Here is a 23,107-nt window from a genome sequence, read left to right as displayed (position 1 = left end):
ATAAGACTTGCCCCCTTTAGTGGTTCAGGAAGTCAAGTCCCCAGATCGGTTTATATGACAACTGTATCAGGTTATACACCGATTTGAACCATACTTAGCACAGTTGTTAGATATTAAAACAAAATACTTCGTGCGAAATTTCGTTCCAGTCGGATAAGAATTGCGCCCTCTAGACGCTCAAGAAGTCAAGACCTAAGATCGGTTTATATGGCAGCTATATCAGGTTATGGACCGATGTGAGCCACACTTGACACATCTGTTGGATATCATAACAAAATACTTCGTGCAAAATTTCATTCAAATCGGATAAGAACTGCGCCGTCTAGAGGTTCAAGAAGTCAAGACCCAAGATCGGTTTATATGGCAGCTATATCTGGTTATGAACCGATTTGAACCATACTTAACACATTTGTTGAATATCATAACAAATCACGTCGTGCAAAATTTCAGCCAAATCGGATAGGAATTGAGCCCTCTAGAAGCTCAAGAAGTCAAGTCCCCAGATCGGTTTATATGACAGCTATGTCATGTTATGGGCCGATTTGAACCACAATTGGCAAAGTTGTTGGATATCATAACAAAATACTTCATGCAAAATTTCATTCTAATCGCATAAGAATTGCGCCCTCTATAGGCTCAAGAAGTCAAGAACCAAAAAAGGTTTATATGGCAGCTATATCAAAACATGGACCGATCCCAATCCCAACCGACCTACACTAATAAGAAGTATTTGTGCAAAATTTTAAGCGGCTATCTTTTCTCCTTCCAAAGTTTGCGTGCTTTCGACAGATAGACGGACAGACGGACCGACATGGCTACATCGACAAAAAATGTCACAACGATCAAGAATATATATACTTTATGGGGTCTCAGACGAATATTTCGAGTAGTTACAAACGGAATGACGAAATTAGTATACCTCCATCCTATTATGGAGGCTATAATTACCTTTTGTCAAATGGAACCGATTGGAGCTACTAAATCCCTGGTAACGGAAGTTAATTAGACTTCTGCGCTTATGGTTCCAGACAAGATTACCAAGTGGGCTTTGGTTAAGTGTACTCCGAAGAACTGAGACTGGGTATATCAAGAAGGTTAAAGAAGAGAGATACCATGTGTAAAAGATAAATGGTATAAATATCATCTCAGACAGCCAGACAGCCATTTAGTATCTGGACACTGAATTGAAAACACTCATTTGGTTGTTACAGATCTCTCAGCGAAATGACTGAAAAAATAAAAATTTAATCTTGATTCTACTTCTTGAGCTTCTGTTATGACTTTCAACATCTGTGCTGAGTTCGTTCTGAATCGGTTCATTAGCGCATTGTTCCCATCTAATATTTTGAGGTAAGAAGGGGTTATATGCAGAGATTCTTTTACGACTGCGAAAAATAAAAGCCCTAAGGAATTAATGCAAACTATCACCTTTTATACCCACCACCACCATAGGATAGGGCGTATACTAATCTAATCATTTCGTTTGTAACACTTTAAAATATAGATATGCGACCCCTTATATATGCTTGATCGTCTTGACATTCTAAGTCGATCTAGCCATGTTCGTCTGTATGTCCGGCTGTGCAAATGACGAAACCGAACGAACGCGTAAGGCCAGCCGCTCAAAATTTTGAGAGGTTAGGTTAAGTTAAATTGAAAAGAGTGTGCTGATATTAATCCGGCCTATACTACTATGGATATACACCTAGGCCAGTCATCGGCTTGTTTTGCGCTCTGAATACTCAAAGGGAACCACTAAAAAGGAAATATAAGTTAGGAATTCCATGCTACTTAAAAAATCTTTAATTGTTTTCCATACCACGCCTCTACGTTGGTTCATGTCTAGACACCTAAGTACCGGTGTCTATTGGCCGTGAAAATCGGGCATGGACATAGGAAATGCCCCAACGTTTTATCATCTTCCCCACATGCCCCACACTTGCTATCACCTGCCGCACCGATTTTGCATAAGTGAGCTCGCAGTCAGTCCTATGTATACTTTTGTAATACCGAAAGCTATACTGGCCTCTTTCTTCGGCATCCAAACGATGCGGATGGTGCCGTCCTCAGGGAAGGCGTTAATCTCCTTCTTCCACTCCAAGAATGTTGGAGAGGCTAGCTTTACACGTTACATCGATTTTTTTAGCTCGTTGGGGATTGCAAATGAGCCATATCATTTCAGATGTGGATATGGCCCCCATATGAACCGATCTCCAGTTTTCAGGCCTCAGTTTTCATCCGATTTGGCTGAAATTTCGCATAGAGACTTCTGTTCCGACTTCCAATATCTGTGTCAATATTATCTCTTATATATAAAAATCAATTTGTGTTTGTTTGTTTGTGTGTTCCTTATAGACTTAGAAACTGCTGAACGGATTTTCTTAAAATTTTCATAAATGGTGCATAATGATCCCGTGGTGAAAATAGGGTACTAAATTTTTTGATATCTGAAGGGGGGCGGACCCTCCCCCTTTTCAGAAATGCCAGATCTCGGAAATGGGTGGTGCGATTTAAGTAAAATAAGGGGGGGTCGCCCCACTCCCAAAACGTACCAAATATATATATAGACCAATCACGACAATATGGGACTCAAATAAAAGGTATTTAAGAATAAAAAACGTATCTGATATCCAATTTTAGAGTAGAACACGCATCTGATATATATTTTCAAAGCCAAGTCACTGGTCAAACACCCCCAAACTGGTCATGTTTGCGGAATATGGAAAATGGGTTTCAAGTTATAGGTTTTTGGGAGTAGACCATAAATCTGATATCAACATTAGGAACCAACTGTCTAGGGGACGTCCCACCACCATAATAACCCACAAATTGGACGTATTTGCTCCCCAAGACAAATAGGGTCTTCAAGACAGTAGAGCTCGATATTCATAGTTTTTAGGGCCCATACCCCATACGGGACATATTTGCTGGCTTTTGCAATAAGGGATTTAAATGTATGATATCTAAGATTAGAAATCGAATTTGATATCCAATTTGAAGGCCAATGCCAATATGGGGTTCAAATAAATGATATATAGATATATGAGAATAGAGCACGTTGCCGATATATTTTCAGGGCGTAGTGTTTGGGCGACTACCCCACACCCCAAAACACCCCCAAATCGGAAATACTTACCGACCATGTCAAATGAAAGGTATTGGGAAGTAGAGTACGAAATTGACCACATATTCGAGACCAATTTTCTGGGAGTCTACCCCTTTTCCAAAACATCCCACAAACAGCAATTATTTACTGACCATCGCAATATGGGGCTCAAATAGGAGTAGTGCACGAATTTGATATCCAAATGTGGGATTATATATTTGGGGCACCGCGCCTTTCCAAAAACACCCCCCAGAGGGTAACAATTTACCGATCATGCCAATATGTGGCTCAAGTAAAAGGTAGTTGAGTTTAGAAAACGAATTTGATAACCAATTTTGGGGCCAAGTGTTTGGGGGACGGCTCATCTTATAGACTTTCCTTAAACCATTGGCAATATGGGGTTTAAATAAATGGTATTTGAGAGAAGAGCACGATGCTGATATTTTTTTCAGGGCCAAGTGTCTGGGAGACCACCTTTCCCCCGAAAACATCACTAAATCGGACATCATGAGAACATGAGAACGTTGTTGATGCACTCACCAAACTCTTCTTAGGAAAAGCCCAATGGAACCAAATATTCCCTGGCACCCTGATGATGTGGTATTCCAAAACTCCCGTCTCTGGCCACAGGATGAAATTACCACCAAAGCTGCTGCTGCCGCTATTAGGGTCAAAGTCTCACCAATTGACCACATAAGAAAAAAATCTGCAATTCTTGTTGTTGTTGTCATTTGAGCCACGGTCACCTGCAGCCAGACGACAAGCAAATTGTTGTTGTGACGATCCAAACGATCACAGCCCGTAGAGGCAAAGAAAGGGGGATGATTTTAAATCGAAACTAAAACAAAGCTCAAAATCTTTTTCGCAAACACTTCACTTTGTCTCTTTTCCCGAGAAATAATTATAAACACTGACTTTGACTTCCATTCAAATAATATTTTATGTGGCTCTTTAATGTTGGCAAACAAAAACTTCTAACTTTACTTGTCTCTGCCACTGAACCATAAGATTACAAGAAATGTAACGAGTGGAGAGACAATAACAAAAGAAACGTTCAAGCAGTACAGGGATGAGTTGATTGACCTCTAGTACTATTTATGTGCCAATAGTGATGATCATCTATGCAAATTAATAATAGGTCGATTCATGCTTGAACATTCGTAGACCAATAAAGATCATATGGGATTCAGATAAAGTCGCTTTTATTGTTAAACTGTTAGTCAAGCGATATACTATTTTCGTAGCATTGTATTTCACTAAAAGCTCTTTAATTGTCGACAATTAATATTCAAAGGAAAGTTTTGCTAAATATAAAGTAAAGGAAGGCGCAGCGAAGCGGGCACGGTTCAGCTCGTAATAAATCAAGCTATATAATGATATAGCACCCCTACAAACTGACAGCGGATTTGACTTTTTGAGCCCCTATAGGCCTCGATTCCCGCCCGACTTGGCTGTAATGCAGCACAAAGACTTTAGCTGTGACTTCCAGCATTCGTGCCAAGTATGATCCGAGTCGAGCTTTATGCTGATGTAGACTCCCTTAAATACCGATTATAGTAGTTATAGTTACTAAATTACAAGTAAAAGAGATTTTCTCTGCTATTAGAGCGATATCAAGATATGGTCCGGTTTGGACCACAATTAAATTATATGTTGGAGACCTGTGTAAAATGTCAGCCAATTCGAATAAGAATTGCGCCCTTTGGGGGCTCAAGAAGTAAAATAGAGAGATCGATTTATATAGGAGCTGTATCGGGCTATAGACCGATTCAGATCATAATAAACACGTATCATGAGAGGATCTTTCGTACAAAAATCGGATAATAATTGGGACCTCTAGAGGCTCAAGAAGTCAAGATCCCAGATCGGTTTATATGGCAGCTATATCAGGTTATTACCCGATTTGAACCTTTTTTGACACAGTTGTTGAGAGTAAGAATAAAATACGTCATGCAAAATTTCAGCCAAATCGGATAGGAATTGCGTCCTCTAGAAGCTCAAGAAGTCAAGTCCCCAGATCTGTTTATATGACAGCTATATCAGGTTATGAACCGATTTGAACCATACCTGGCACAGTTGTTGGATATCATAACAAAACAAAACACATCGTGCAAAATTTCATTCCAATCGGATAAAAATTGCGCCCTCTAGAGGCTCAAGAAGTCAAAACCCAAGATCGGTTTATATGGCAGCTATATCAGGTCATGGACCAATTTGAACCATACTTGGCACAGTTGTTGGATATCAAAACAAAACACGTCGTGCAAAATTTTATTCAAATCGTATACGAATTGCCCCCTCTAGTGGCTCAAGAAGTCAAGACCCAATATCGGTTTATATGGCAGCTATATCAGGTTATGACCCGATTTGAACCATACTTGGCACAGTTGTTGGATATAAAAACAAAACACGTCGTGCAAAATTTCATTCCAATCGGATAAGAATTGCGCAATCTAGAGGCTCAAGAAGTCAAGACCCAAGATCGGTTTATATGGTAGCTATATCAAAACGTGGACCGATATGGCCCATTTACCATACCAACTGACCTACACTAATAAGAAGTATTTGTGCAAAATTTCAAGCGGCTAGCTTTACTCCTTCGGAAGTTAGCGTGCTTTCGACAGACGGACGGGCGGACAGACGGACGGACATGCTAGATCGACATAAAATATCGCGACGATCAAGAACATAAATATATTAGGTCTCAGACGAATATTTCGAGTAGTTACAAACAGAATGACGAAATTAGTATACCCCCCATCCTATGGTGGAGGGTATAAAAACATGAGGTTACCTTAAATGTAGCATATGTATCTATCCCTACTATAACTCGAATTTTATGTGCATAAACCAAAGTAAAACAATTATGTACGTCCGATTCCCCTTGTTTGTAATCAATGAGGATTTTTAGCCGTTACACTATATACGTGTTTTAAATGGCTTTTAAAGTTTATCTTTTTTTAATGAAGCAAATATTAAGAGCACTTTGTTCATTTGCCAATTTTTTGGTTTAATACCGCGGGCAATTAATTCTCATTCGTGCGTTTCATATTGTAGCATAAATGGGCGCTGAAATACGAAATGCGAGTAATAAACAAATACATAAATAAACAACAAATAAACAAATTGGAGAGGTAGTGTTGAAAATTGCAACATTTTTGTTCGTTTGGCTATGCAAAACCGCAAATAAATGGATTTTATTTATAAATTTTTTTTTGTTATGATGATTTAACCAACTGACAACGGTAACCATGTTAAAATATAGCGTGTGTCTGTTTTTGGTGGTAGAAGCTGCCAGATAAACTGCAAGTATATTCAAGGAGGCCATCGTAGAGTAGAGGTTAGCATGTCCGCCTATGACACTGAATACCTGGGTTCGAATCCTGGCAAGACCATAATAAATTTTTTCCAGCGGTGGCTCCCTTTCCAATACTGACAACATTTGTGAGGTACTATGCCATGCAAAAATTTCTCCCCAAATAGGTGTCGAACTGCGGCACGACTTTCGGTCTCGGCTATAAAAAAAACGCTCCTAATCATTGAGTTTAAATTTGAATCGAACTGCACTCATTGATATGTGAGAAGTTTGCTCCTGTTCCTTAGTGGAATGTTCATGTTAAAAATTAGCACATTGGAGTTAGGTCCATAAGGTAATATAATCCCAAAAAAAATTATCCATGGATTTGAGTTCTTAACGTTAGGTTTGGTGAGGTTTAAATGGCATTCTACCATGAGACTCACTTAGATGTTTTCGTCCATACCACATGAAAAATAGCTGGAACTTGCGAATGTTTACATCCGCAAAGTCTAAAAAGTCTCAAACAAATGGGAACCTAAAGTAGAAAATCTTTGGACTGCCACTGCGAGACACACACACAGCTGATGTTTTATAGTCTCTTCTTCATCGACGCCCTCACAGCCTCTGCAAAAGTTGTTACTTGCTACCTTCAGTCTGTCAGCATGTCTTTCGATCAGACAGTGACCTGTTATGGCGGACACAATGACTAAAATGTCTGTTCTAATCGTAACAAAACATACTTACTTTACTTTAATTGGCTATGACAGAATATTTGTTCCATTAGACGAACGTAGAATAGCGTTCCAAGCGCCTCGATCTTCTGCGCTCATTCTAAAATCTCTGACACCAAGTTTCGAGGTGTCTCCCACAACTTGATCTTTCCATCGGGCTCTTGGTTGTTGTTGTTGTAGAAGTGTGTTGTACACTGAGGCGGCAGCCCTTGCCGATGAAGGACTTCATCGGGTCAATCCGGTACGTACAACCGGCTACTTTTGGTCTTCCATGTTTGCGTGTACCACCGTGTTTGCCTTCAAAAGACTTCTTTGCTGGAGCTTCTTCATCCATTCCGACAACGTGACCTAGCCAACGGAGCCGTTGTATTTTGATGCGTGTAACTATGCTATCGTCGTCATACAGCTCGTGGTTCATACGTCGCCTACGTAGAATAGCGTTCCAAGCGCCTCGATCTTTCGAGGTGTCTCCCAAAACTTGATCTTTCCATCGGGCTTTTGGTTGTTGTTGTGTTGTAGCAGTGTGTTATACACTGAGGAGGCAGCCCTTGCCGATGAAGGACTTCATCGGGTCAATCCGGTACGTACAACCGGCTGCTTTTGGTCTTCCCGTTTTGCGTGTACCACCGTGTTTGCCTTCAAAAGACTTCTTTGCTGGAGCTCTTCATCCATTCTGACAACATGACCTAGCTAACTTACTTTATGGCGCACTCAGTCTTTCAAAAATGTGCACCGTTGGTCTTTGTCGAAGGCCTACTATATCGGGGGTGTCTTTACCCTAAAGTTTGTATACAGGAAAATGACTCGCAATTATTTCGGATATATCCTCACTATAGAAGTCGCAGATGTCCCGCTTTTTGGCGTCGATCAGAGACAAGGCTAAGCGGAAATCGGATGACACTTTAAAAAATGTTTCGTAGTCCAATTGGAGAACGATTGATTTTCTGCAGTTGGTACATACTGCATGTTTTGTCTTCTTTTAGTTTTGCTATCTTGATGTGTATTATTTTTACCGATTACATGCTCTTGTTAGAGAATCCAATTGTGGCTAAAAATCTTTTAAACGTTCTTCCCAAATAAAAATCTTTTTATTACTTATTGATTTTCAAATAAGCATTTTCGATGGTTTCTCTCCATCCATTATTGCCCTCTAAGTGTTTTATCTAAAAAAAATATAACCCTCTGGAGACTTCAAAGTTTTTGGCTTCGCCTTCATTGTTGTACTTCAATAACTTTTGTTTCTTTAATCTGGGAAAAACGAAAACATTTTCGCTTGTGAAAACAAATGTCAACACCAATTTATTGCTGTTTTTCGTTACAAACAATCGGAAAGAGAAGTTAACCCCATCTCAATTCCCAGAGTAATGTCAGATGGCGCCAAAAAGTTGTTCGTATCCTTCAAGGATATTGCAGTGCAAATCAACTAGGTGAATGGGAACATATTTAAAAATTTCAGTTTACTTAACAAGGGTTATGTTTATTTTGTCACTAAGGTTCCAAATAATGAACTTTTGTCCATAGAGTTAATGAGTTATGAAGGTCGTAAAAACTACAAAAAATCAGAGGCTACTTAAATTTGAGCCTAACTAATTTGGCTCAAGCTAAAAAATTGTTTTTATGTATCGAAGACGATTAAGCCATGTCCGTGAGTCTATGTGTTCGTATGCTTGTTGAATGTTAAGTTTGCTACAGTATTTAAAATTATACAATTTAGCTGAAACTAAGTGCACTAATACAGACCGCAAGGTTGATATGTCTCCGCATACCTGGCATCAGAACCATTTCGTGCCTAAATAAGGACGCTGAACATATAATAAGAACAAGAAGTGGTTTCTTTAAGTAAAAATGACTGTATATTTCCACTTTTGCCCAAAGAGTTGTCGCACTGCGACACGCCGTTTGGACTCGGCTTTAAAAAGAAGGCCCTTTATCATTGAGCTAAAACATAAATGGGACAGCACTCATTAATATGTGAGAAGTTTGCCCCTGTTCCTCAATGGAATGTTCATGGGTAAATTTTAAATTTGCATTACATTAACAATACCCGCTGGTATTAATTTATTCACATTATTCATAAACATTATTAATACTATTTGGTATTAATTCAATACCGGAGGTAGCGCACATAAAAGCATGTCCGGTTATGACACTGATTGCCTGGGTTCGAATCCTGGCGATACAACCAAAGATACTATGTCATGCATAGAAGCCATATAAAAACTTCTTCCCACAGAGGTGTCGCACAGCGGAATGCCGCTCGAACTCGGCTATAAAAATGAGGCCCTTTGTCACTTACAAAAATCTTGTGGAGAGATCCGAATCGTGAGGAAACGATTTTTATACTCACCACCGAAGGAAGGGGGTATATTCATTCTGTCATTCCGTTTGCCACACATCGAAATATCCATTTCCGACCCTATAAAGTATATATATTCTTGATCAGCGTAAAAATCTAAGACGATCTAGACATGTCCGCCCGTCTGTCTGTTGAAATCACGTTACAGTCTTTAAAAATAGAGATATTGAGCTGAAATTTTGCACAGATTCTTTTTTTTGTCCATAAGCAGATTAAGTTCGAAGATGGGCTATATCGGACTACATCTTGATATAACCCCCATATAGACCGATCCGCCGATTTAGGGTCTTAGGCCCATAAAAGCCACATTTCTTATCCGATTTTGTTAAAATTTGGGACAGTGAGTTGTGTTAGGCTCTTCGACACCCTTCTTCAATTTGGCCCATATTGGTCCAGATTTGGATATAACTGCCATATACACCGATCCGTCGTCTTAGGCCCATAAAAGCCATATTTATTATATGATTTTGCTGAAGTTTGGAACAGTGAGTTGTGTTATGTACTTGAACATCCTTCTAAAATTTGGCTCAGATCGGTCCAGATTTGAATATAGCTGCCATATAGAGCGATCTCTCGATTTAAGGCTTTGGGCCCATAAAAAGCGCATTTATTGTCCGATTTCGCCGAAATTTTAGACAGTGAGTTGTGTTAAGCCCCTAGACATCCTTCTTTAATTTGGTCCAGATCGGTCTAGATTTGAATATAGCTGCCATATAGACCGATCTCTCGATTTAAGGCTTTGGGCCCATAAAAGGCGTAATTATTATCCGATTTCGCCGAAATTTAGGACAGTGAGTTATATTAAGCCTCTCGACATTCTTTTGCAATTTGCTTCAGATCGGTTCAGATTTGGATATAGCTGCCATATAGACCGATTTCTCGATTTAAGGCTTTGGGACCATAAAAGGCGTAATTATTGTCCGATGTCGCCGAAATTTGGGACAGTGAGTTAAACTAAGCCCTTCGACATTCTTTTGCAATTTGGTCCAGCGCATTTATTATCCGATTTCATCGAAATATGGGATAGTGAGTTGTGTTAGGCCCTTCGACATTCTTCAGCAACTTGGCCCAAACCGATCCAGATTTGGATATAGCTGCCATAAAGACCGATATCTCGATTTAAAGTCTTGGTCCCATAAAATGCGCATTTATAATCCGATTTCACTGAAATTTGACATAGTGACTTATGTACTTATGCTTTTCGACATCTATGTTGTATATGGTTCAGATAGGTTTATTTTTAGATATAGCTACTGAAAAGATAAAAATTTTGTTGTACACAATTGAGCAATGACTTGCACTTATTAGAATTTGGTCCAAAACGAAACATATTTCGTTATAACTGCTATGGGACATAAGGTATGCAATTTTTACCGGATTTTTATGAACGGTGGTTTACATATATACCCGAGGTGGTGGGTATCCAAAGTTCGGCCCGACCGAACTTAACGTCTTTTTACTTGTTTTCTATCCCATTGTGCGACGGGGAAATCATCTTCGACTTTTAGACGAGCTCGTCCACGATCAAAACCTTTATCTAGAAGACTCGCGGTAGATTATTTGGCGATCAATGGGGTGTGGGTTGAGTAGAAAATTTCTATCTAAATTAAACCTTGGCTGGTAGAAAGCGGCAGAGCACTTTAATTTACGAAATGTGATGCAAAGACGCGCAGATTTTGAAGTATAGAAATCTACTACAAATCCTTACAACCAGTGTAGGAAGTGATTGTCTTTGACCTAGAGAAAGGAGAGAAAAATAAAAAGACGCACCAAGGAAATTTGAGACGAGTAATTTTATTGTCCTTTGTGAGAAGTTGTTTGATCAGCTGCCGAGAAAGGTTTGAGAGGATTACAAAGTAAAATTGCCAACAACATTACCAAGTTTTAATACATTGTTTTCAGAGATGGGAAACTATATTTTTTTTTTATTGTTGAACCAAGTTGACCAGGGTGGAATAATATCCGCACCCTCTTTTCAACCAAACCTTTCATCTACAAATGTTTGCTCATAGACAAAGGCGATTAAGAAAACGGTTCAGATTTGGGCATAGCTCCCATATGTTCGTTTGATTTTGGGCTAAAAAGTTAAATGTGAAAAATTTTGTGTTGATTGGGTAATAAGTGCGATCTCCACATTGATTAGAAAAAAAGCGACAGAAATGCCTTGCCGTTATTCAGATTTGTCTGATGGGTTATATGGCTTTTCGTGAATGTTATAAGACCTGACACAATTTTCCGTTTTGGATTTGTATGATTAAAAAAAAAATATATAAATTGTTTCACAAAAATATCATTTCAAAGTGGTTTTTGCGTGACCTTTTTTTTCATATTTCAATGGAATAGACGCTATTTAAGTCATTAATAGGCAAAAGTTCATTCAGTAGCGCAAAAGGAAATAATTTTTGATATTTTTTTATTTTGGTTGTATTTCCTAAATTAAGAATTTTATTTTCTATTTTGAAGAAAGAATCTTTTATCACATTTGTGTAATATAATCTGGTTTCAAGATGAAAAGTTATCTTTACGACACCGCACATTCACATGACGCAGCAACTAAAATCAAAACAGTAACAAGTGTGAAATAAACTAATAAAACTTCTGATTACACAATTTGCAACTGAAAAATTTCCGTTTTGTGTGCTGTGATTGAGTTAATATTCTCAAATGGGCATTTGGGTTCTAAGGAGGGTTTTGCCAAGGCAACTTCCATTTTGAAACTTTTAATTACGTTGTGAATACAAAATAAGTGTTTCAATGGAAATATTACTCGAAATGGAAGCAGATTTCATAATAAAATGCAAAAAGCGTAACTGACTCTGAAAGCAAGTTTGTAATAATAATTGCTTTAATGTCTTCTCCGCTACTCTTCCTTGTTGCGCTGTTTTGGTTAATTTGTATAAAAATGAATAGAAAAAGCTAAGCAACGAAATTAATTTACTATGCTGGCATAGAATTTTCATCATTTTACTTGGTGGCATAGCCGGTAGTGCGTTCACCTCCGCCTTATCGACCGAGAGAAATACTTTGTTGCGGTTTTGTTACGAAATTACCCAAGGAAAGGAAGAATTTAATAACTGTAAAGTATGCGAAGCATATCGTTTGATGTTGTTTTTATCCTGTTCCTCTAATTTTTTTTTGCACTTCTATTGTGGGCGTGTGTATGCTTTCTTTGAAAGGGATGTGAGCTAATTTGAAAAGGGAAGTTGTTGAGACCATAAATAGAGGTCGTTAAAAGCGTACTACATTTTGGCAAAGTGAAATAGCACGCGCCAATTTCAAGTGGAAGATCATATATTAACGGCCTTATTCACAAAACTTCAAGAAACCTTAAAATAGGTTTATTTGACAGTTCTAGTAAGAAAATGGAAGCCACGCTGAACGCCTGGGTGCGAATCCTGGCGAGAACATTAGAAAAAATTTTCAGCAGTGGTTATCCCCTCCTAATGCTGGAGACATTAGTGAGGTACTTTGACATGTAAAAACTTCTCCCCAAAGAGGTGTTGCCCTGCGGCACTCCGTTCGGACTCGGCTGTAAAAAGAAAGCCCCTTATCATTGAGCTTAAACTCGAATCGGACGGCACTCATTGATATGTGAGAAGTTTGCCCCTGTTCCTTAACGGAATGTTCATATTAAGTTGATCAGTTTGGGTTTGGGCTCAGTTTGAGGCTAGTTCAAAGACGAGAGAATAGTATAACCTGCTATATCGGCTAAGATTTTATCATCCTATGGGAGCTATATTTAAACCAGGGCTGCAGAGTCGATCAATTTTGACTTGACTTGGACTCCAGACAAATTGCTCGACTCCGACTCCGTAGTCGACACTGGGCACTTAAAAATGCTATATTTTATACCCACCACTAAAGAATGGGGGTGATACCAAATCTAGGCAATATGGGTATCAAACGAAAGGTATTAGCGAATTGATTACGAAAATGTAAAAATAAACAAGTAAAAAGGCGTTAAGTTCGGCCGGGTCGAACTTTGGATACCCACCACCTCGGGTAAACCACTTTTCGTCAAAACCCGGTGACAAATGCATACTATGCCCCATAGCAGCTATATCGAAATATGTTCCGATTTGGACCAAATGATAATAAGTACAAGTCATTGTTCAATTTTGTATAACAAAATATTGGTATTTTTAGTAGCTATGTCTAAAAATTAACCGATCTAAACCATATACGACACGGATGTCGAAAAGCCTAACAGCCACTGTGTTAAATTTCAGTGAAATCGGATTATACATGCGCCTTTTATGGGACCAAGACTTTAAATCGAGATATTGGTCTATATGACAGCTAAATCCAAATCTAGACCGATTTGGTCCAAGTTGCAGGAACATGTCGAAGAGCCTAACACAACTCACTCTCCCAAATTTCGGGGAAATCGGACAAAACAATGAGCCTTTTATGGCCCCAAAACCGTAGATCGAGAGTTCGGTCTATATGGCAGCTATATTCAAATCTGAACCGATTTGGGCCAAATTGAAGAAGGATGTCGAAGGGCCCTACATAACTCACTGTCCCAAATTTCGGCGAAATCGGTCATAAATGCGCCTTATATGGGCTCAAAACCTTAAATCGAGAGATCGGTCTATATGGCAGCTATATCCAAATCTAGACCGATCTGAGCCAAATAGAAGAAGGCTGTCGAAGGGCCTAACACAACTCACTGTCCCCAATTTTGGCAAAATCGGACAATAAATGCGCCTTTTATTGGCGCAAGACTTTAAATCGAGAGATCAATCTATATGGCAACTATATCCAAATCTTGACCGATCTGGGCCAAATTGAAAAAAGATGTCAAAGGGGCTAACACAAAGCACTGTCCCAAATCTCAGCAAAATCGGATAATAAATGTGGCTTTTATTGGCTTAAGACTCTAAATCGGCGGATCGGCCTATATGGCATCTATATTCACATCAGGACCGATCTGTGCCATATTGCAGAAGTATGTCAAGCGGCTTAACTTAGCTTACTGTCCCAAATTTCGGCGAAATCGGACATAAATGCGCCTTATATGGGCTCAAAACCTTAAATCAAGAGATCAGTCTATATGGCAGTTATATCCAAATCTGGACCGATCTGAGTCAAATTGAAGAAGAATATTGAAGGGCCTAACACAACTCACTGTCCCAAATTTCGGCGAAATCGGACAATAAATGCGCCTTTTATGGGCCCAAAACCTTGAATCGGCCGATCGGTCTATATGACAGCTACATCCAAATCTGGGTCGATTTGGCCAAATTGAAGAAGGCTGTCGAAGGGCCTAACACAACTCACTGTCCCAAATTTCGGCGACATCGGCCAATAAATGTGGCTTATATGGGCCCAAGACCTTAAATCGAGAGGTCGGTCTATATGGCAGCTATACCCAAATCTAGACCCATCTGGGCCAAATTGAAGAAGGATGTCGAGGGCCTGACACAACTCACTCACCCAAATTTCAGCAAAATCGGATAATAATTGTGGCTTTTATGAGCCTAAGATCCTAAATCGGATGATCGGTCTATATGGCAGCTATATCCAAATCTATAGCTGCCATATACACGGATCTGGGCCAATTTGAAGAAAGAACTCGAAGGACCTATCACGACTCACTGTCCCAATTTTCAGCAAAATCGGATAATAAATGTGGATTTAATGGGCCTCAGACCCTAAATCGGCAGATCGGTCTATATGGCAGCTATATCCAAATCTATATGGGAGCTATATCAAGATAAAGTCCGATACAACCCATCATCAAACTAAACCTGCTTATGAACAAAAAAAGAATCTATGCAAAGTTTCAGACAGACGGACGTACATTGCTAGATCGTTTTAGAATTTTACGCTGATCAAGAATATATACACTTTATAGAGTCGGAAATGGATATTTCGATGTGTTGCAAACGAAATGACAAAATGAATATACCCACATTCTTCGGTGGTGGTTATAAAAATTAAAATTTGATCTAGGAAGGATCTACGGGATCTCGAGAATTTGGTACTCACTTTAACCCTAGCAATATGGGTGTGTACCAAATGAAAGGTATTAAGGAGTAGACTACGGCGTGCAGCAATCCCTAGGTAGCGCCAACGACGGCCCAAATTCTGTTACAAGGGGTCTCACTGCTTCAAATTTCAGGAAAAAGGTCGTAAGTTCTGATATTGACTGTACTGGGTACGAGTATTAAGGGATCTCTTCCAAATTTCGTAAATTCGGGGTAAGAAAGGCGTTCAATGTATTCAAGCGGAAAACAGGGCTATGTGGCAACTGCATACAAATATGGTCAGATCTGGTACATACTCAGATGTTGAGGAGTTCATGCAGCTCACTGTAACGGCGAAAATGGATAGTAAAAATACGATTTTGTGAAAGCAAGATTTCTTTCGGGAGATCGGTATAAAGGATCCCACACGCAATAAAATAAATTGATCACATAAAGGAAATTTTCGACAGGTCAACTTCTTTTGCGGAAAACGTTGGGCTTTGTTGAAGATGAAAGCACATGTTTTTCCAAGATTATGTAGGACATGAAATGTGCAATGAATTTTTGCACATTACATTCCTACTTAGGGATAGATATTTCTGTAATGTATTAATTTTACCAAAAAATTAATTTTTTTTCATTGGACATACAAACATTTTTTTTACCTATACCGAAACTTTAAAAATTGTCACTTTCTGAAGTTTCCATCCGCACCTAGCTCCTCAACATAATGGCTGCTCTTCAATCAGTCAACAAAAAAAGAGAAAATATTGTGTGTGAGAATGTGTCTATACCAGTGACAAGCACTCAATTGCAATTATACGCACAGCCATGAACCTGCTTGGGTTTATTTTCTTGGGTATGTATACTGTAATGTACTATAGTGTGATCATTTTTTCACAACACTGTTCTAAACGCCCAAATACTCACTCACTCTCTCTAACACATTTGCCATTAAAGAGTTTTTGGTTTTACAACAAAAGATATATCACTTTACCGTAGGCGAAGATTCTAAAGGGTTTACTGTAAAGAAACTTAGTTTCGTTCAATATTGCTACCATATAACGACGATCTAATACTTTGGAGCGTTTAAAATGTATAATTTAATGTGTTCCAAATGGAAAGGCAAAATGGCCAGCTCATCGGTGGTAGGTATGTTAGGTTAGGTTACGTTTAAGTGGCAATCTGCAATCAGACGCGTTTTGACGTTTTCGTCCGTTGTGATACCGGAGATACCGGTGATACAGGAGAAAGCAGATGCCTTCTTGTTCCTACCGTTCGACCATCCATATCACTTTAAAAAGCCCAACACTTTGCGAATGTTTACATCCGCTAAATCAGATAGGTTCTCAAAGAAATGAGAACCCAAAGTGGAACTCCTTCTGACTGCTAGGGCGGCACACACACACAGAAGGTGTTCTATAGTCCTTCTTCTTCGATGTCCTCACAGCTTCTGCAAAAGTCGTTGCTGGCAACCTTCAGTTTGTCAGCATGTTTTCCGATTAGACAGTGACCTGTCATGAGGGACACAATGACTGAGACGTCTGTTCTAGCCAATGACAGCAAAGCAGTATACCTCTTCAAGTCTATATGAGGCCACATAGTTTGGGAATGCTCACAGCCCCCTCCTTGTGACCATCTATCATTCTTTGTCCTTCGGAACATCTTATATTGGATCAATATAACACAGTGTCCGTAGCCGCCACATGACCGTAGAGAAAGCCCCCTTAGCCTCACGGCAGTGGTCGCAGCAATTTGTCTAGCCGCAATGTCAAGAGCCATTAGATGTAGCATTATCTTCAGTGACGCACAAACAAGCCATCCTTTGGATCAGGTTGAGTATTGAGCAGTAGATGAACTTTTGGAGCGCTATCTACCAGACCACAACCCCATATAGCATTATAGGTCTGACAACTGCAGTATATACCCAATGCATGACACGCGATCTAAACCTCTAACTTTTGCTCAGGTGTATAGGGCCAGAGTTGCCTTTCTTGCCCTTTCCAAAATGTGTTCATGAAGTTCAATTTCCTGTTCAGCTAAACATCCAGGTTGCGCTTCCTGTAAATGGAACATTCTCTTCTCCCAAGGAGACAGGTGCCACTGAAGGCAACTATTGTCTCCTGCTGAAAAGAACTACTATTGTCTTGTATGGATTTATACCTAGACCACTTTCGGTACCCAGTTTGCTGTTGCACTTAGAGGTTCCTGAAGTATATCTCTTAGAGTGCTGAGAAACTTTCCCCTAACCGCACTTGCCCATCATCAGCATACGCGACCACTTTTGCGCCTTTTTTTTCTAGAGACAATAATATGTTGTTATTGGATATATTCCAAAGTAGAGAAGACAGTACACCTCCTTGAGGGGTTCCTCTGCTGACCTATCTTTTAAGATCCACAGATCCCAAGCCTGCCGTAATGCTTCTTTTAGCAAGTTATTAATAAACTTTCTTACGGTAAAGTTGATGCCTAGAAACTTCAACTCCTTCATGATTGACGTTGGTTTAACGTTATTGAAAGCACCTTCAATGTAAAGAATTGCTACCATTGTATAATCTTTGACAGCGAAAGAACCCTCTATGTAGTCGACTAGGTCGTAAAGGGTTGTTTCAGTGGATTTTCCCTTACTATGTGCATGCTGCCGCCGCAACAGGCGATCTCCAGGGATGTTTGGCGTAATACATGTTTCTATCAACCTCTTAAGAGTTTTTAGCATAAAGGAAGACAGACTAATAGGACGAAAATCTTTCGCCTTCATGTGGTAAGGTTTTCCTGCTTTCGGAATGAAAATGACCTTCGTGTCCCTCCATCCCACAGGTATATATGGCATGTAAGCAGAGTATATCCCCCTAAGCCGAGGAACCAGCCTATCAGACACAGCTTGTAATTCAACAGGTGATGCATCATCAGGGGCGCCTGGCGACTTAAAGGAGTCGAAACTTGTTATCACCCAAAGGATTTTTGGCTCAGACACAATTTTCCTAATAACCTCCGACGAATGCGTACCAGTGACAAACTCTTCTGGCGCCACGTTGTCCGTTGAAGAATTTCCCGGGAAATGTGTATCAACGAGTTGTTCTAGTGTTTCCTCACTAGACATTGACGATACATTGTCTGACTTCTTAATATACCCCACCATAATAAGTCTCGAGGACAAAATCTTCCTTAGCCTTCAGGCCTCAGATGTATGCACGGAGCTGCAGAAATGTACCCAGGATTTGTTCTGAGCCTTTCTCAGCTCGCCCTTATATTTTCTTAGCTCAGCCTTAAAGATGTCCCAATCGTGTGAAGCTTCTGTGGCTATCGCCCTGTTGAAGAGTCTTCTGCAGTCATTCCTTAGACCAACCAGCCTTGGGGTCCACCATGGCGGTTGCTGTTTGCCCCTTGGCTTGGCGCTGGGACATGCTGACACAAGCGAGTCATTCAGGGCCTTCGTGACCCGCTTGACCATTATGTCTATATCCTGCGCAGTTGCCAATTCCTTTTTATGCCCTCCACCATAGGATAGGGGTGTACTAATTTCGTCATTCTGTTTGTAACTCCTCGAAATATTCGTCTAAGACCCCATAAAGTACAATATATATATTTTTGATCGTTATGACATTTTAAGTCGAACTAGCCATGTCCGTCCGTCCGTCCGTCTGTCTGTCGACAGAACGCTGACTTTCGAAGGAGTAAAGCTAGCCGCTTGAAATTTTACAAAAATACTTCTTATTAGTATAAGTCGGTTGGGGTTGTAAATGGTCTATATCGGTCCATGTTTTGATATAGCTGCCATATAAACCGATCTTGGATCTTGACTTCTTGAGCCACTAGAAGCGCAATTCTTATCCGATTTGGCTGAAATTTTGCATGACGTGTTTTTTTATGACTTTCAACAACTGTGCCAAATATGGTTGGAATCAGTCCATATCCTAGTATAGCTGCCATATAAACCGATCCGGGGTGGTCTTGACTTCTTGAGCATCTACAGGAACCAATTCATATTCGATTTGGCTGAAATTTTGCATGACGTGTTTTATTTTGACTTTCAACAACTGTTCTAAGTATGGTTCAAATAGGTCTATAACCTGATATAGCTGCCTTATAAACCGATCTGCGATCTTGACTTCTTGAGCCTCTATAGGGAGCAATTCATATCCCATTTTGCTGAAACTTTGCACAACGTGTTTTGTTTTGACTTTCAACAAATGTGCTAAGTATGGTTCAAATCGGTCTGTAACCTGATATAGCTGCCTTATAAATCGATCTGGGATCTTGACTTCTTGAGCCTCTATAGGGAGCAAATCATATCTGATTTTGCTGAAATTTTGCATGACGTGTTTTGTTTTGATTTGCAAAAACTGTGCTAAGTATGGTTCAAATCGGTCTATAACCTGATATAGCTGCTTTATAAACCGATCTGGGACCTTGACTTCTTGAGCCTCTAAAGTGCGCAATTATCATTCGATTTGGCTGAAATTTTCTACAACGGCTTCTCTCATACCTTTAGCGTACGGGTCGAATATGGTCTGAATCGGTTTAAAGCCTAATACAGCCCCCCTATAATCCGATATCCCTATTTTACTTCCTCAGCCCCTAAAGGGCGTAATTCATACTAGATTTGGCTGAAATTGTACAAAAACTTGATATTGTTACAATAACATAGCAATTGTTTTCTTGTACCCTTTGTTTGCCTAAAAAGAGATACCGGGAAGAGAGCTCGACATATGCGATTCATGGTGGAGGGTATATAAGATTCGGCCTGGCCGAACTTATCACGCTTTTACTTATCTGGTCTAGAATGTATAGACGTGCAGAATTTGTGCCGTTAAGAAACATGGAAAAGCTTTTCACATATCAATGAGTGCTGTCCGCTTCAACCATAAGCTCAATGATAAGGGACCTCCTTTTTAAAGGAGAGTCCGAACGGCGTGCGATACATCTTTGGGTAGAAGTTTTTACATGGTATAGTACCTCACAAATGTTGCCAAATTGAAGACGGAATAATCACCGCTGAATATTTTCTCTGATGTTCTCGCCAGAATTCGAACACAGGCGTTCAGTGTCATAAGCGAATATGCTAACCTCTGGGCTACGGTGGCCTAAATATATATACTTCTTCATAATATTTGATGTCCATCTAACCCCTCTTTCTTTCTATTCAGGGTCCACTCTACGATTAGGTTAAAACAGTATTCAATTTGCGCTAAATAAAAACCTTTTAGTGCAACTTCTTTGCATCGAAAATCACAAAATATTGATAAGTCATACAAGATTGTGGAAATATGATGTTTTTTTTTTTTCAAAATTAGCTACCCAATCTTTCATTGGCTCAATTAAACTGAAGGACAAAAGTCCCCTTGCCATGCCATATGAAATGGAAGCACCACAACAAATGTAATTGCTATAACAATCAACAGCTATGTAATAGATATCCGACGAAGAAATGGTAGAATGGCTGAAAACTTTAACAACTCGTGTATTGTGCCATAGGAAGCAGCGCCAAATAAGCCTTAATGATGTTTGTGTAAGGGTTAAGTTACCACCGAAACCAACAACAAATAAAAGATGCAAGTGAAAAAAGAGCCCTAGCAAATAAAAGCATCAAAAGTCTATGGGTGTGTCTCTGGGGGCGATTAAAAGAGATAACACAATTTTTTTTTTTGCTTAAAAGCTCTATGACAACATTCGGGCGTTCTATTTGACGAGAAAGGCGGAATGAGGGAATGGAGCAAAAGCTGTTAAAATGTAATTGAAACCCTTTTTTTAATGTCGGCCTTCTTGTTCATTGTCAATAATTAACTTTGGATTGTGATGAATGGTGAAGGAAGGAAGATTGCGGATTTGATGTTGGCACAAAATCCCCAAAGCATTCTCGGACATTGAAAGACGTAGTAATTTAATAAGTTGCGCAAAAAAAAAAAACCAAAAACGCTAAATCCCAAGTAACGAAATAAAAACATGGAAGGTTTTAATTTTATTACATTTATTCATAGGTTATAAAAAACGCAATAGCAAAATCCTAAACATTTTACTTTTTGTCAGTTAAAATGTGTAGAAGAGGTGATGGACTTATGGAAATGGGCAATTGTTTGATTTTTTTCAATGGTTTCCTGACAAGAGTAGGTAAGGTTAGGTTTAAATGGCAGTCTGTCATCAGACTCACTTAGAGATTTTCGTTCAACCGTTGAACCATCCAGCTCACTTAAAAAAGCCCAACTGTGAGATGTGCCTTCTTATAGTTGCTAAGCAGCGAGAACCCTTCAGTAAAAGACTTAAATTTGGTTTTTGGGAGTAGATGATGAGCTCTCAATGGTTCTCTTTTGAATGCCTTAAGTTGGGGAGAACTATCGAATTTATGGTAAAAATGGGCTCGATCGGCGTTCATCGATGGTTCTTCAAAATCAATGCATTTCTTATGTTTTCAAATATACAATTCTTACATAAAAATATATACAGTAATTTATAACTCTATTAAAATACATACAAATATGTTCCATTACATTCTTCCAAGAAGTACTGTGATGTAAGCATAAAAAGTTGAGCGGCTGCTCTAGTGATTGATTCAAGATTGGGCCACATATTTTTGGAGTTTTCGCAATCCCTACTTTGTGACCATCTGTAATTGGTTGCCCTTTCAGTTCTGAAAGGGCATGCTTGGATTGCATGTCGCTGAGGCATACCCACAGATTCCAGTTTATAGTAGTTCTAGTCGCTCTGGCTCGTCTCTTGTACAATTCCCTGGGATATCTCTGTGGGCCGGTACCCAGAATTCTATTGTTCAACCATCTTGTTGGGAGATCTGGGAAAGTAGAGGGCGGTTTTTAATTTAGAATTACGTTTTCCAGGGATTTAATGGCTGCATGGCTATCTGAGAAAATATTTATGCCAATCGTCGTTGTGACATTGTATCTTAGCTATTCCAACACTTCCTTGATTGCAAGGATCTCCGCTTCACATCACAATTTGGTTATTAGAAGTCTTAGGAGAAATTGGAAAAACGAACAAAAATCATTGTTCACCTTGACAATTTCAAATTTTGCTTCCAAAGCTACATTAAATGTCATGTCATCATTTTAACATTGTGGCTTTTTTGGATATACTGCTATTCGATTTCGATTATAGGCATCGAGTGGGTACCTCGCATCCCTCTTAGTTTTTGTACAGTGGGCCATTCTGTTAATTCTAACTTTAACTTTAAATGCCACATATCTCAAATACTGTGGCCGTTTTAGATATTCTTCCTTTTGCTTTAGATCCTAGGCAACGAGGGCTTTCCTCATTATAAGTGGGCTTTCCTCCCTGCTTTTGCATTTTTCGTTTTGGAATTTTTAGTGTTGAAGATCTGTCCATTATGCATTTTTATGTTGTTGCCTCATCTTTTAACAAAATTTACAAATAAGAGCGTGGTAAGTTCGGCCGGGCCGAATCTTATATACCCTCCACCATTGATCGCATTTGTTGAGTTCTATGCGGGGTATCTCTTTTCAGGCAAACAAAGAACATTGAATAAGAACTGTTGTGCTATTGGAGCTATATCAAGCTATAGTCCGATTCGGACCATAAATGAATGCTGAACATTGTAGAAGTCATTGTGTAATATTTCAGTTCATTCGGATAAGAGTTGCGTCTTGTAGAGGCTCAAGACACAAAATCGCGAGA

At 39.3% G+C, this 23,107-nt stretch overlaps 1 long non-coding RNA gene across 1 annotated transcript; it reads right to left on the bottom strand.

Moving 5' to 3' along the window:
• Positions 1-21,414: 21,414 nt before the first annotated feature.
• LOC131998125 (uncharacterized) lies at positions 21,415-22,461 on the bottom strand. Its single transcript, XR_009398587.1, has 2 exons — positions 21,933-22,461; positions 21,415-21,860 (listed from the first exon to the last, which is right to left on the bottom strand). It is a non-coding gene; the product is annotated as an uncharacterized LOC131998125 (long non-coding RNA).
• Positions 22,462-23,107: the final 646 nt, after the last annotated feature.

The sequence above is a fragment of the Stomoxys calcitrans genome, chromosome 5, assembly GCF_963082655.1.
Source record: "Stomoxys calcitrans chromosome 5, idStoCalc2.1, whole genome shotgun sequence".
Classification (NCBI taxonomy): domain Eukaryota; kingdom Metazoa; phylum Arthropoda; class Insecta; order Diptera; family Muscidae; genus Stomoxys; species Stomoxys calcitrans.
Note: the sequence above shows the minus strand (reverse complement) of the source record. Positions and strands in the feature narration are given on the sequence as shown.